The sequence below is a fragment of the Nothoprocta perdicaria genome, unplaced genomic scaffold, assembly GCF_003342845.1.
Source record: "Nothoprocta perdicaria isolate Ctin4 unplaced genomic scaffold, notPer1 scaffold_165, whole genome shotgun sequence".
NCBI lineage: Eukaryota > Metazoa > Chordata > Aves > Tinamiformes > Tinamidae > Nothoprocta > Nothoprocta perdicaria.
In genome coordinates this window covers 250,948-264,212 of record NW_020454816.1, presented here as the reverse complement: position 1 = coordinate 264,212, position 13,265 = coordinate 250,948, and the positions used below count along the sequence as shown (strand labels likewise).

Here is a 13,265-nt window from a genome sequence, read left to right as displayed (position 1 = left end):
CCTGCTCCACTCCCCAGATTAGATGATGAGACACTGGGGCTTAGACCCCCATGGTAGTGGTRACCAAAGGGTCATTGCCCATTACGGTGACACATCGTGGGTTTCTTCCTCCCTCTTCTTCTCCTGGGGGGTCCATTCCTCATCTCTAAAAGGAGATTTGCAATGTTGTGGTTCAGAGATGCACCACTGGGATAAAGACACTGCAAATGGTGAGAAGCTGAAGAGAGGATGACAACAGAGACCCATCAGTGGCTTCTTCAGAACTCGTTTGATGGTGGTAGATGTTGTGAGGACATCCCTGTTCTCAGGCATGGGTTTCCCCAGGGAAGGTGCTCGGCTTTATAAAAAGCCAGACACTTTAATTGCATAAGGCTTTACCTTGGCTTTTATTATTTTTTTTTAAACAGATAGTTAGGAATTTCCACAGCTGCGAGGTGGAGCCCAGCAAATATTAACCAAGCCAGTAACACTGCGTGGCCGTCTGGAGGAGAAGGGAAGAGCCYGGCGCCCTATTAAAACTGTGGAGAGCCTTAGTCTGGGCAGAAAGGTGAAAGTAGGAAGCTCTGAAGAGGAGAAACTGCTGACGCATGACACTTGGAAATCTGGAAGGGTCCAAAAAGGGAGCTGAAAATACCCCCCAAAAATGACTATCTGTGGCTTGAACGAAATAGTGTCCGATCAGCATTCAGAAACCGCTGAATTCAGGCCGTTCCAATACTGGCATTTTCCAGAGTGCCTGCCAGTCGGATGCTGAGGAGAACACGTGTAGAGCGTCTGCGGTCTCCTCGGTGTTCCCAAGAAGGGGAAGGCAGGCGAGAAGGGAAGGGAATGAGAAGGCCCAGTGAAAAAGAAAGCCCATCGTTTTCTGTGTGCGTATGTGAGGAAGGCGAGGGGTGTTGGGACGATGGTAGTACTGCTTGTCCTGGGTGAGCATCCTTCTTAATGAGCCATCCAGCAACAATACACACTTTGTCCATAGTAAGTTTTCAGTATTTTTAGAAAATTCATACTTTTTTTTCACTAAGAGACAAGTAGAGAGCTTCTAAACAGCTCTTGAACTCTATTTCCCTGACTTCTGATGTCATAGTCCTAGAAACATATGCTGGGACTCAACAACTGCAACACTTTTGGGGTCTTCTCCAGCAAGCAGTTTGCYTTAGATGACAACTGGATGGCAGCTGCTTTGGCTGGGAGGATCTGGTCTTAGGTAACACAGGGTAGATGTGCCCTTATGCTCTCCTCAGCTGCTTCTGTTGCCGATTAAAGATTGTGTRGTGGAGGAGGAGTGGATATTGTGCCTCAAATGACAATGATGCAAGCTGAGATGTGTCCTGGGTGGCGTTTGATCATATGGTAGGCAAAACAGTTGGGATTTGGGCTTCAAGTTGGTAGGGCTGGTATGATTTGGCTTATACCTTGGTTTTCAACCAMTTTTTGAGAATAAGTGGGAGTAGAGAGTGGCAACCAAGTATCAGGGGGCCTCTGGCAACAGGGAATGATTGGCTTCAACTGTTGGAAGCGGTGAAGACCTCACACTTTGGAGAAGCAGGGGGAGATCGCTGAGAACAGGACAGTATATAGATGTTATGGAAGTCTGTGGAGTGGAGAAGACGTGTACAGATGGCCTTGACGCTTGGCCGGGGCAGACGTGAGTCTGGGTTGTGTTCATGATTCCCCATGAGAGATGGTCTTGAGGGGAGGCCTTGGTGCAGACACCATGGTTGCTCTCACTGTTTTTTGCAGTAGTGATCAACAAAGGGGTCCGAGGGCTCCTTGCATCTCCTAGCTTTAGCTGAGGTACTGTGTCAAGGCAGAAGAAGAACCCCCTCAAGGGCTGCAATCTSCTCTTGTCCTTTAGGGATCAGTGGTGTCCCACGTTTGACCAGCTAAGCCACTTGCCTTGCGATACCCCCAGCATAAAACCAAAATAACCTTTTTTCCTGGTTCTCCGGAGCCAGCGGGGCTGCTTCTCTGCTACAGCTGGGGCACAATTTTCCTCTTGCCTGCACTCTTGAAACTCCCCGACATCTGCAGAGCCGTTCCTGAGCCTCCTGTGTGAGGCTGAAAGGAGATTAAGCGCCCAGCAGTGCCTCCTGTTCATCATGCGTCTTGCACCTTTGATAAGACCTTGCATTTCAAACCTTTCCAGCCAGTGGGAGGCAAATCAAAGCTCTTAAGTTTTAGCCTGTGATAATAGTCGGGTGCTGTGTGGTTAGCCCGGCCTCCTCGTCATTGTGTGACACTTGAGCAGCGGTGTTTCCTACCTTTATTTAATTTGCTTCTGCATCTGCATTTTTAACAGCTTTTTTCTTTCTTTCTTTTTTTTTTTTTCAAGTTAAGTTTTTAGCTGGCAACAAGTGAGGAGGCAAATAAGAAGAGGATATTGACTTTACACCTACTAATTTGGGGGTGCTAACAAGCAAACCTGAGGGCTTTGTAGTCACCGGGTGAATTGATCCAGCTGGGAGGGCTGGAGGAGGGGAGCTGAGAGCCCTTGCAAAGAAACCACACTGTTGTTTCTAGCTGGAAGCCTTGGCTGTTCTTGCAGCTCTAATGAGTTTGGGTGAACACTTGGCTGGCACCGTTGCTGTATCCTGGTTTGGGCTCTGCCGGGATTTTCTAGGGCTGCACCAAGCCCACGGTGCCAGGGCTGTTAGACCTGCGTGGGCACCAGAAGAAGCTGAGATCCTAATTAGGAGCTGCTAAATATGTTGCCTCCGAAATGAGGTGCCCTTTATGGTGGCTGGTGGAACAGAGCCTTCTTCCTGCAGCATATGTGCGTGCAGTTGGATGGATGAGTCAGGATGCTGGTAGCTGTCAGGTCTGGCACACTAGCGGGGTTTGTATTTATATATATATATATATATATATATATTTTTTTTTTTTTTTAATGTGTGCTGCGGGCAGACGGCAGCTATGGAGGTTGCAGATATATGGGGATAGAGCTAGTGTAGATACCTGCAGCACACGTTGGCAGTGTTGGAGCTCAGCTACAGGTGTGTCTGTCCCTCTGCAACCATAGCTGTGACATAGCTGTGACCCGTATGTATTCCTAACCAACCCGAGAATGCCAGCTTTCCTGGGGGGACAAACCCAGTGCTGGACTCCAGCTAAGTTGTGATGGTCTTCTGGTGATCCTCCCCGAGCTGAGGCCTGAGCCAGGTCACCTCTGGAAATCCTTATCCACCCAAGTGACTCTGTTTCTGAGCTTGTCTTTCAACACCGGCTCTCGGSATGGGCCTGGCAGATTAAGCTGTCAGTGACGTGTGGCTTTGGAGGCAGCGGGTCTCCCGGGGGGAAATCAGTGGGACCCACGGGAAGCGTGTTCTGGAGGTCTGTCTCTCTCTCTCTCTCTCTCTCTGTCCTCCTTGGGCTTTGGTATTGGGATTTTAAGGAATTTACATGCTGCAAAAATGGGATGGAGGCAGAACTCCCCATACTCATTTTGGGGTGTCCACTTACATCTCTAAAGACTGTACGTTGTGCAGGACAGAATAACCTGAGTGTGACTTTRTCAGGCTGTGACTGTGTCAGCCTCAGTCTTTGCGCTTTCTGACCTGGCTAAAACCAGTATCTGTCTCTCATCAGGGGGAATCTGAGGAAATGCAGCAAATTTCAGCTCCCGGGGCTGAATCGTTGTGCTCTTTAATGGCAAACTGTGTTGAACTAATTGCCAAGCCGCTCGAAGTGTACCCCCTGATCAAGCAAATGCATTGATTTATTTTTTCCTCTCTTCCCAAGTGTTAAGCAGCTTCCAGCTTGGTTTCCTCCCGGAGAATTGGATAACTCGCCTATTGTGTAGTAAAACTGATGGGCAGTTTTGACCTCTATACCGGCCTTTCAAGATGTCGAGAGAGGAAGCAGTTTCTTATACTTGAATGTTTGACCACTTAAAAAAAAGCAAAACAAAACAAAGAAGCCCAACCCAAAACCACACACAGAAACAAAAGATGATCCATTTTCTCTGGATGTCTTTGAAAGAAGCTTAGTTTAGAGACAGACTGGAGAGAAAGGCTATTGATTTTGTTTGACCTCCAAACAGACTGCGGTCAGTATATTTTCCCTGCTGGAAGTGGTTCAGGACTCTGAATTTCAGTGTCAGCGTTTGTATTCTAAAGTGCCCTGGCGCTTTTGCTGCTGCTTCAATAAACAGCGAGCTGTAGGGAAAGGTAATGCCRATATAKATGTATACATATGTATATATATGTATATATATGTGTTTCCCTCTGGATCTGCCCTTCCTTTCTTTTTCTTTCCCCTATAACTCGGTCCTTTTACAAGTGCTGTTCACCAAGCTTTGGTGCAGGTTAGTGGCCTCACCCAGGAGTGCGTGCGGTGGTTTTGCCATTCCCAGCTTTTCCCAGTGTCGAGCCAGGGACCTTTAGGTCCTTTTATTTATTTTTATTTTTATTTTTATTTTTATTTTTATTTTTATTTTTATTTTTATTTTTATTTTTATTTTTATTTTTATATTTTACCTGCACTAGCACCCGTTGTATAGCTGGTGTTAGGGAAAGCAGGCTGGATTTTCCAATCATTTGGGCACGTGCAGTGCTGCTGCAATCCTCATCCTATATCGTTTGTAGGTGTTCTTGTAAAACATCTTGTGATAACTGAATTCCTCTTTTCCTGACTGCTGCAGGGGCTAAAGGGCGAGAAATACATCTAGGGCTGCTGTTGAAAAACAGGCTATTAAATCTGGAAAGGTTTTGGTCAACGAAGAGCCTGAAGCCACAGGAGGTGCGGTGGCCACAGAGCTCTTAAATGACAGGTTGGAAATGAGCTCCTGGGAAGCCCTTTGAGATGAGCAATCTCCATCAGCATCTGGCCGTGCTGAGGTGCTGACTGCGTTATCTCCCTGACGTTTAATGGCCACGCTGCATGTGGCCTGGTTTGGGCTTGTGGATTCCCGGCTTGCGAATGGCTCAGCGAGCCCCTAGGGAAGTGATGAGAGCTTAGGGTCACCCTTAAACCTCTGTGCAAACACGCTGGAGAGGCGAGGGACTCGCTCCTAARAAGGCCATGCGGCCCCAGTGGTTTCCTGGGAATAAGGAATAACATCCATGCCGGCTCCGCAGCCAGGGCGCACACTTGCGCCCCGTCCACAGCCTGGTCTGGTTGGGTGCTACCCACCTTGCAGTGCCACAGGCTTTGCTAATTAATGAGTAGGAGGGCTTGGGAGATTCCTGGGTGGATGGCAGGGGACACAGCAGTGAAACGCGTCCTCGGAAACTTAGGAAATCCCTAGGAAAACAGCAAGCCCGTGGAGGGGTCACTTGTGCCTGTTAAATGCTGCTGCCCTGGGAATTCCCGTCAGAGAATTCCCATTGGGGAGCGAGCACTCCAGGTGAGGGGGCCCAAACTCCAGTGGGGAAGGAATATGGGGGGAGCCCTGGGGATCACTTGCACTCTCCGTATTGGCTCTTTAACCCCCCCCAAAGCAGCTCTTGGAGACACTGCTCCTCTTCCTCGCTGCCTGCAGAGGAAGGCTGGCTGCCCCGGGGCTTCGTTTGCCTCGCATATGGAGGCTTAGCATGGGGTCTGTTTGCTAAACCTGAACACTTGTGCTTTGACTCTGCAATTACATTGGAGATTTTAAAAGGGCATTTATTAAAGCATAAAACTAATTTTACAGTTCTGACAGGTCTTATTTAAATATTCGATGCCAGATGCCTTCTGTCCCCAATGGCTCAAGTAATGAAAGAAAGGAGAAGGAAAAAAAAAAAAAAAAAGGAAGACTTTTTAAACTTCTCACACAATTAAAACCCAGCGAAAAGCAAGTAAACAGCCGTACCTCTGCTGTGCACTGAGGGCAATAACTTAAGAAAACCCTCATGACAAATATGCTTCCAAAACCAGAAATTTTTGCAAGGCAAAGGTGCTAAAGGCAGAGTAATTGTGATATCTGTTTTTTGTTATTATTGATATTGCTCTGGGTAAGGCTGCAAGGAAGTGTCCRGGGACTGTGGTAGAGCCCCGTCCTCCAAGACACTTGCCCTGGGGTGTCCCCTGGGCACCACGCACCGCAGGAGACCAGGTCTTGTCCTCCTTTTCCAGCCTTTACCCCCAAATAGTCACGCTGTAATAGTCTTATATGAAAGCAATGATTGTGTATGTCGTTTAGGAGCAGGTTCTTTTACACAGCAACAGCACAAATGCTAAAAATCAAGCTGAGACTTATCTGATATAGTGGCTGTGCATCCCTTTGTCAGGACAGAGGCTGGTCTGGGGCTTAGAGCCTCTTCCCCACTTCCACACTGGTTCTTGGGGATGGTGCTGCTGCTTTTGCTCCCTGAGTTCAGGGGCATGAGAACCCTATGGAAGTACTGGAGCTTCGTGCGATTTTGGTTTCAGTGTATTTCTTATTTCCCAGGGAAGTTACAGGGTGCCCCATGGGGAAAACACACGGATACTCTAACATTCCCATCCATAAAATTAATTGTCATAATTCCAACTTCTGCTGGAGGGCACAGAGTAGTAAAACCTGCCCGGTGCACCAAGTAACACCTTTTATAGCAGACACAGCTGATAATCTTAATTTGTTGCAAATTCTTTATGGATTTGTCCTGATTAGCCCTGATTTGGAGCACCCGCCGGTACAGCAGCGGAACGTGGATGGACTGACTTGTGAAGCACTCAAAGCCGTCGTGATATTGGGGATTTATGTGTTTGTGACTTAGAGATAAGCGGGTGTGAGCAGGGCTTGTATCTCCCCTTCTTCGCTGCTGGGGATGAGCAGCCAACTGCCAGGCTGCCCAAGGCGGAGGGGACGAGTGGGGCAGCACAAACAGGCTCTGTCCCACACGTCTCGCTGCAAGAGAGGCGCTTTGAAGAAGCCCCTGGGGTTCCCAGGACGGCCGTTCCCTGCTTGTTATTATTTTCACGCGCGYTGCTGTTTTTGTTGGGTCCGGCCGAGGGCTGGGAACAAGAGAGTCAAAATAACCCCGGCAAAGTTTGTTCTTGCGGTGACTCCAGCCCTCTGCGGGCCGGGGAAGGTTCACGATATTTCCAGACCCGAGAGATTCCGATACTTTGGATGCATTTCAGCGCAGCGCTCGGGGCCAGGCTCTAAGGTCCTTGTCTGTTGGTCTTTACTGTGTCAGTAGGAGTTTATTCAAATGAGAATGATCAAAGACAGCGGGGTTTGGCCCTTTATTTTTCATTTTAGGTGCTTTTTCAAGCATAACAGAGCTTCTGGAGGTTGTTTTTTTTTTTTTTTTTTTTTTTTTTTTTTTTTTTTTTTTTTTTTTTTTTTTTTTTTAGGTTCATCCTTCACTAATTCCAGACTTGGAGCCTGACAGCTTTTCAAGCAGTTTTCCTGCCTCTGTAGAAATACTGTCCACTTGAGCTGTGTTTGGAGACAGTAAGACACCCTGGTGAGATAGAGGAATTTCTGTGCTAACATTTTCAGCGTTTCTCTTTCCAGGCCTGCTCTTCAGTGCCTGCCAGCGTGCAGGTGGTAGAGTTCAGTTCAGAGTTTGTCCGTTGCCACTCCCCAGCCAGACGTTTTTCTAAGGCACACAACCTGTGGCCTCCAGCTTCACTGAATCTTGTCTAAATAAGCTTATTCAACATAATCGAAGCTACTGCCAAAATATTTTTAGTGCCTCTTAAGGTGAATTATGTATAAAACATCTGCAAGAGGCCAGGTCTGATTCTCCACTGCTTAATCCTGTTTTATTATTTCTGCAAATGGGTGCAAACAGCACCAGGACAAAACGACAGGAATTTACGTTAGTTTTACATATGGTGAATCATGATGAACACGCTCTGGACAGTGAGACCTTGGGCTGCTTACATGATACATACAATCTTAARGAACATCTGAGGGCAATTTTTGGGAGGTTTTTTTTTTTTTCTGACTTAAGTTGGGCAAAAGCTTTAAGATCTACCTTGATATTTATTCTGGTCTTGTGTCATCTAAACTATCAAAGGATTTCCATATGCACGGACTCATTAAAGACCTCCAAGGATCGTATATTTGTGTTAAAGCTTCTCCCAAAATGTGGTGAGCAGGGCTGTTTGTAGGGACTGAGAAGAGCTTTGGCATCCTCTCGGCAGCGGCGATTCTGGGAAAACCCTGGTCAGAATCATGCCCTGTGGGAGTTTTTGTGCTGAACTGGGAGCAGGAATTTTTTGGAGGTAGGCACCTTSTATGGTTGAACCCTGGTGATGGTGGCCAGGTTGCACAGCGCATGTTGGCCGTAGGACGTCAGTATTGTTTTTGTACCCGAATACAGTGGCCTGTGCACRCTGCAGGGTTGAGCGCTCAAGGCAGCGTGTCATTCCCAGGTGCATGGGGCTGGGTCCTTGGGCTGGTGAGGTTGTCACAAGTGTGACTATTTCTGGTGTCTTGGCATCATCTCCTGCRGACGTGCCCAGCGAGCGCAGAATGGACAGCTCGACGTCTTGGAAGCGGGACAGGATGCCCTTTGGTTGTGAGATTGCAAAGGAWGAGATGCCTGGAAGCCTCTCCTGGTGCTCAAGGCCGTATGGGCTTGCTCGGGAACGCTGGGTTGCAYGTGCCAGGGGGTGCTGAGCCCTGGTTGCTCTGCTGAACTCCCGCGACRGGCGCAGGGATGGACGGACGTCTCTGCAGTCCTGCCTTTGGTTGCATCAAACCCTCCTTTCTGCTTCGCCTTGCTCCCAAAATCAGGCCAGGAGAATGCAAGGAGGGACTCGGCGCTGGAGGTCCATTGCTCAGGGCTCCTGCAAGGGCTTTTACGTGCCCCGAATCTGCTCTTTCCCAAGCTACCCTCGCTCACCTCAGAGAAGGTATTTGCTACCTTGTCAGACCTGGGTGTTTTTTTTGGTGTTAAGGAGGGCGCTTCAGTTAGACTGCATTATAAAAAGGCCAATTTAAGGCTATTTTAGTGCACTGTTTGCCATGCAGCGTCCCTGGTTTAAGCCTGGACAGTTCCCCTTCTTGTATGAAGTGATGGCTTAAAAACTCCAAGTACCTGGAGCTGTTGGTAGGGCACCTGGATGAGAGGGGGCTTAGCAGGAATCTCCCGATGGTCGTGCCGTTTTTACTATTGAACATATATATTCCGTGCTCACTAAAGACAGACGTGCTGAGCTAATTGTAATGGTATGTGGGTCAGCGCGCGGCACTCCTGAGCGCCGGCTGCCTTGATTTCTGCTCTTACTCCTGGTTTGCGCCTAATTGAGGAGGGAATTGGATTGTAGGGGTTATAGCTTTTAAACATGATATACTTTCGACAAATATGCAGACGTGCAAATAAAACTTCAAGATGCAGCATAGATTCCCTTGCTTGCTCATAGCCCACAGGCTTTATTAGACCCTACAGACTTTACATAATTTTGGCATTATTCCTTCTTCATTATGTCATAGATGTGAAGTGGAGACAGGGTCATTCTGTCCTGTGTTGTGGTCATGTAAAGCATTCAAATTTTCTTTTTTATTTTGATGGGGCAGGCTGTGTTTGAACAGGTTTCAAGTATTTTAAGCATGGATGTACATAAGAAWATATATAGTCTGTATATCGAGCTTTTCCCTGGAAGATACAGTCTTAGGGGAAGGTAAATCTTATTCTCACTTGCTCTTGGGGGTGAGTTGGATGCGGTGTACTCGGAGGACCAAGGCACGTGCTCTGTCTCAGTTCATCACAGGAGACTTAATGCTTTGGAAAGCTGCTCCCCATCACAGGAACCGCGGTCCCAACCTCAGCTTGTCCGTGCCTCGTTTCTCTGCATTACCTGGAAACGGTTTCAAGCACTACGAATAGTTTCCCAGGCTTTGCGATAGTATGAGCTTGTCATTACAAGTGGTGCAACAAAAGGTGGGATCCCGGTCCCCTCGGGGAGCCTTTTCCACAGCCTTTCCAGTTTTCTTTCTAACCTTGGTTGGGCTCCAGCACCGTCATTAGCAAATCGACTCCTTCAACCTGGGGGTTTTGTCTCATCTGTTTCCTCTTGAGGACAGCAGTAGCATCCCTACTGCAAGATGGATCAAGGCTCTCCACTGTGTTTATGGCCAGTTCTGCTTAGGAGACATTTATTCAGTGCCTAGTCCTTCTATGTACCTTAATTGGCTTTTCCTCTATTGCTTAATTTAGCTGAAGCTTGCTGGACTTTAGGATTTTGCGGTAGATACTATGTGAACCTTAGACTTCTCAGGTGCCTTWGTTCTCCTTTCTTTTCCTATGCTCTTCTGGCTCCCATCCTCCCACTCCCAGGAAATATTTGCGAGATAATTTGACATATTTTCTGCCACCTTCACATATCTCCCTGACTTCATGTTTTCTTAGCTGGAAGATAGCTTTTCAACATATATATGTAATCCTTTTCACCTAGACATGTGAGGAATTCCAGTCTCTTCCAGTGGGAGTTTTCAGGAAGGTTTAGGTTAAATGGGCCAATAAGGCAAAAGCATGTAGCAGAAGATCTTACCCTCCAAAGACATCTTTTCCCTTTTCTTTTCTCTTTTTTTTTTCTGGAAAATATATCAGAATATGTAGCTGTCAAAGAATTTAAACAATAATACCTGATCTGGAGCCTAGAGTGCAGGTCTTTTGAAAATAAAGATCGTAATCTCCCTGCAGCGCGTCCAGGGACTAAAGGAGTTTAAAGCAGCGTGTCCGGCGGGGCGAGCTGGCTGCACAGTGCCATGAGGACACTGCTCTGCCTGCTCCCACMTATTTCCTCTGAAACTGGGTAAAATTTGCTTCATTTTTTTCCCCACACTTCTTTTGGGGCTGCAATATATTCACTGTGAGGTCAAACAAGACACAATCCGAGGCCAATTTGTGCTTATTGAGATGCTGCTGGTGCTGACTGAACTTGTTTGCAGATAGAAGACCTCATACGTATCTGTGTCACCAAAACTCCTGTTGCAGCGTTGGATGATCCTGGGCTGGGAGTCATCCCAGGTAATTTTGGCTGTCTAGTATTGGACTTGTTGTCCAAGCTCACCATTGAGGCTGTTTAGGAAGCATTTAGCTGGGAGTCTATGGAGTGGTGAACCTAATCCCAAAGCCACACTGATCTCTTGGGAGAGGAGGAGGATGAGGAGCCCTAAAAATAGGAATATTTCCAGCAGTCGAGCAAGCTTGAGACTTGTGCTTTTGCAGGGTGGGTGCCTGTGGTTTGGTGGGACCCTGGCCTTGAGCAAAGCCCRTGGGCTCCTGCCATGGGGATCAGAGGCAGTGGGATGAGCTCCTGGCTCCCAACCACACCATGGCAGGAGGGTTTTGGTGGGGTGGAATGGGGTTTTGACCGGCGGAGGTGGCCTGTGGCGTGTTGGTCCATCTGCTGCAGCTTGGTCTGGGTTGTAGTGCAGAGCACGGAGGGATTCAACTGCAGGCATAACCTTTGCCCGTGCACGGGGAAGGTGAGTCCCACTTAGCTCTAAATTGTGACATTATTTTATTAGATCTTTAACCTTTATTTAAATTCTTTATTTAAAGGAGGGGGGAGGCGGAAGGTATCATATTTTAATTAGCAGCGGTGTCAAAGGAGACCTAGATTAATTATTTGAAATCACTCCATCCAGATGGTTTTAATTTTCCCAGCAGGGAGCCGGCATCTTTTTTAAGGTGATATTTTTCAAATTAAAATCAGCTTGGATACTGCTCACGCGGGCCGCCGGCACGCTCCRCGCTCGCTGATCCGCGTACACGCGGTCCCGGCGCGGCCGGCCTCCCCTTCAGCGTCCTCTGTTTTATGAACGTGGGGCCGGCCAGAGGTATTGTCTGATATTGGACGTTGTTTTTCGCCGTTTGAGGCTTGGATGGACGGGGAGCACCTTGCAGTGGAGACGCGGTTCTGCAACCGGGGCAAGCAGRTGCTGGCTGCGTCCTGTCTACAGGCTGTCAAGCCAGGCCCGTTGGTGGCCCCCTATTCCTTTGCATTACTCAGCAGACCTGGAGAGGCTCTTTGGAGCTTTTACAGTTGGCCATGGCGCTTGGGCCAAACTTTGGGGTCTCTAGCCCTCCATAACATACCCCTTGGGTAGAGCTACTGTGCTCTCCCTCTGTGGTTGACCATTAGTCCACCAGCCTTTGCATGTGGTGGTGGGGGGGGGTCACTGTCCTAAAGGTGGTCATGCTTGGGCTATGCCTGGTTCTTGTGAGCTCCCACGTGGAGCTGCGCAGCCTCCTTGAGCTCCTGGGAGCTCCTGGTGGGTTCACCAGCGCTTGACCATCTTGCTCAGCCTCCCTTTGGCCGCCCGTCTTAGCCCAAGTGTCATCTGCCCTGCTGTGGCTCTGCTCAACTTCACACCCTTCCTGTGAAGCCCTGTTTGTGGTTCATGGAGCTGTTCCTCCCTGCAGTGCCTCCTGGGCAGGTGGGAGGCGGCCTCCATCCCAGCTATCCCACCCCATGGATGCGTTTCTGAAAGACGGGGATAAATGCACATACTTAGGTGTGTTTGTAAGCATTATAGTGATAGAACACAGGCATTTTCCCATTTGCAGTCAGAAATGCGTTATTCTTTAAATATCCCCTGCGATGATAAAGGAAAACAGATATATCAAAGTAAACGTAAGCAGCTGGTAATTGAAAAACTCTGAGCTTGCMTATGTGATTGAGCTGCAAAGGGAAGACTTCATTTAGGGCACTTGCAAGTTAAAGGTCTGTGATATTTGCACTRCCGCAGAAGCCAAAAGTTGACTTTACAAGTGGGAAAAATATTAATGCGTTTAAACGAAACAAACTCCTATTTCTATCCGCGGGGTAAATCCTTACGGTGAGCGTATTTGCTCTTCGAGAGTTTTAAACTTTGAAATACGAATGCCAAAAAGAACGTGCCTTTCTGCAGCGCCGATGAAGCAGTTTGGCAGCCGCGGGGTTTGCTACAAACGTGGGCTCCTACGAACGTGAGACTTGCCAGAGCCGGCGCGTGGATCTGCACTTGCTGACACTCACACATTCCTGCCCCGCGTTTCGCCCGTGTCTACGATCTCCCCGGCATGCTGGAGGTGGATCCGAACCAAAACGTCCACTCCACATGTTCCTGCCTCTCTGGGGAGATGTGTGGAATCTGAACCTGGGGCACGATTGGAATTTGCGTTTAGATCCCAGTTCCGAAGGGAGAGGTGGAAGAAGGCGCTGGATTCAGACGTGTCCAGGATTTTGTGATGATGGCGGGCAGCGTGTGACGCTCAGCTGGCAGCTTGGCAGGTTAAGTCGTGCTGGGGCAGGTGGCACGTTAAGCTGCAGAAGTTCATCCTCCATCACAGCTCCTGCAAGTGCTGCAGACCAGCGTGGTGGCCCTTGTAGATGGGACCTATGTCACTGGCCCT

The 13,265-nt window shown here is 48.4% G+C and overlaps 1 protein-coding gene across 1 annotated transcript in view; it reads left to right on the top strand.

Annotated features, from left to right (window-relative positions):
* The window catches only part of FGF18 (fibroblast growth factor 18), a 58,253-nt gene that overhangs the window by 27,726 nt on the left and 17,262 nt on the right, over nucleotides 1-13,265 (top strand). The window lies entirely within an intron of this gene.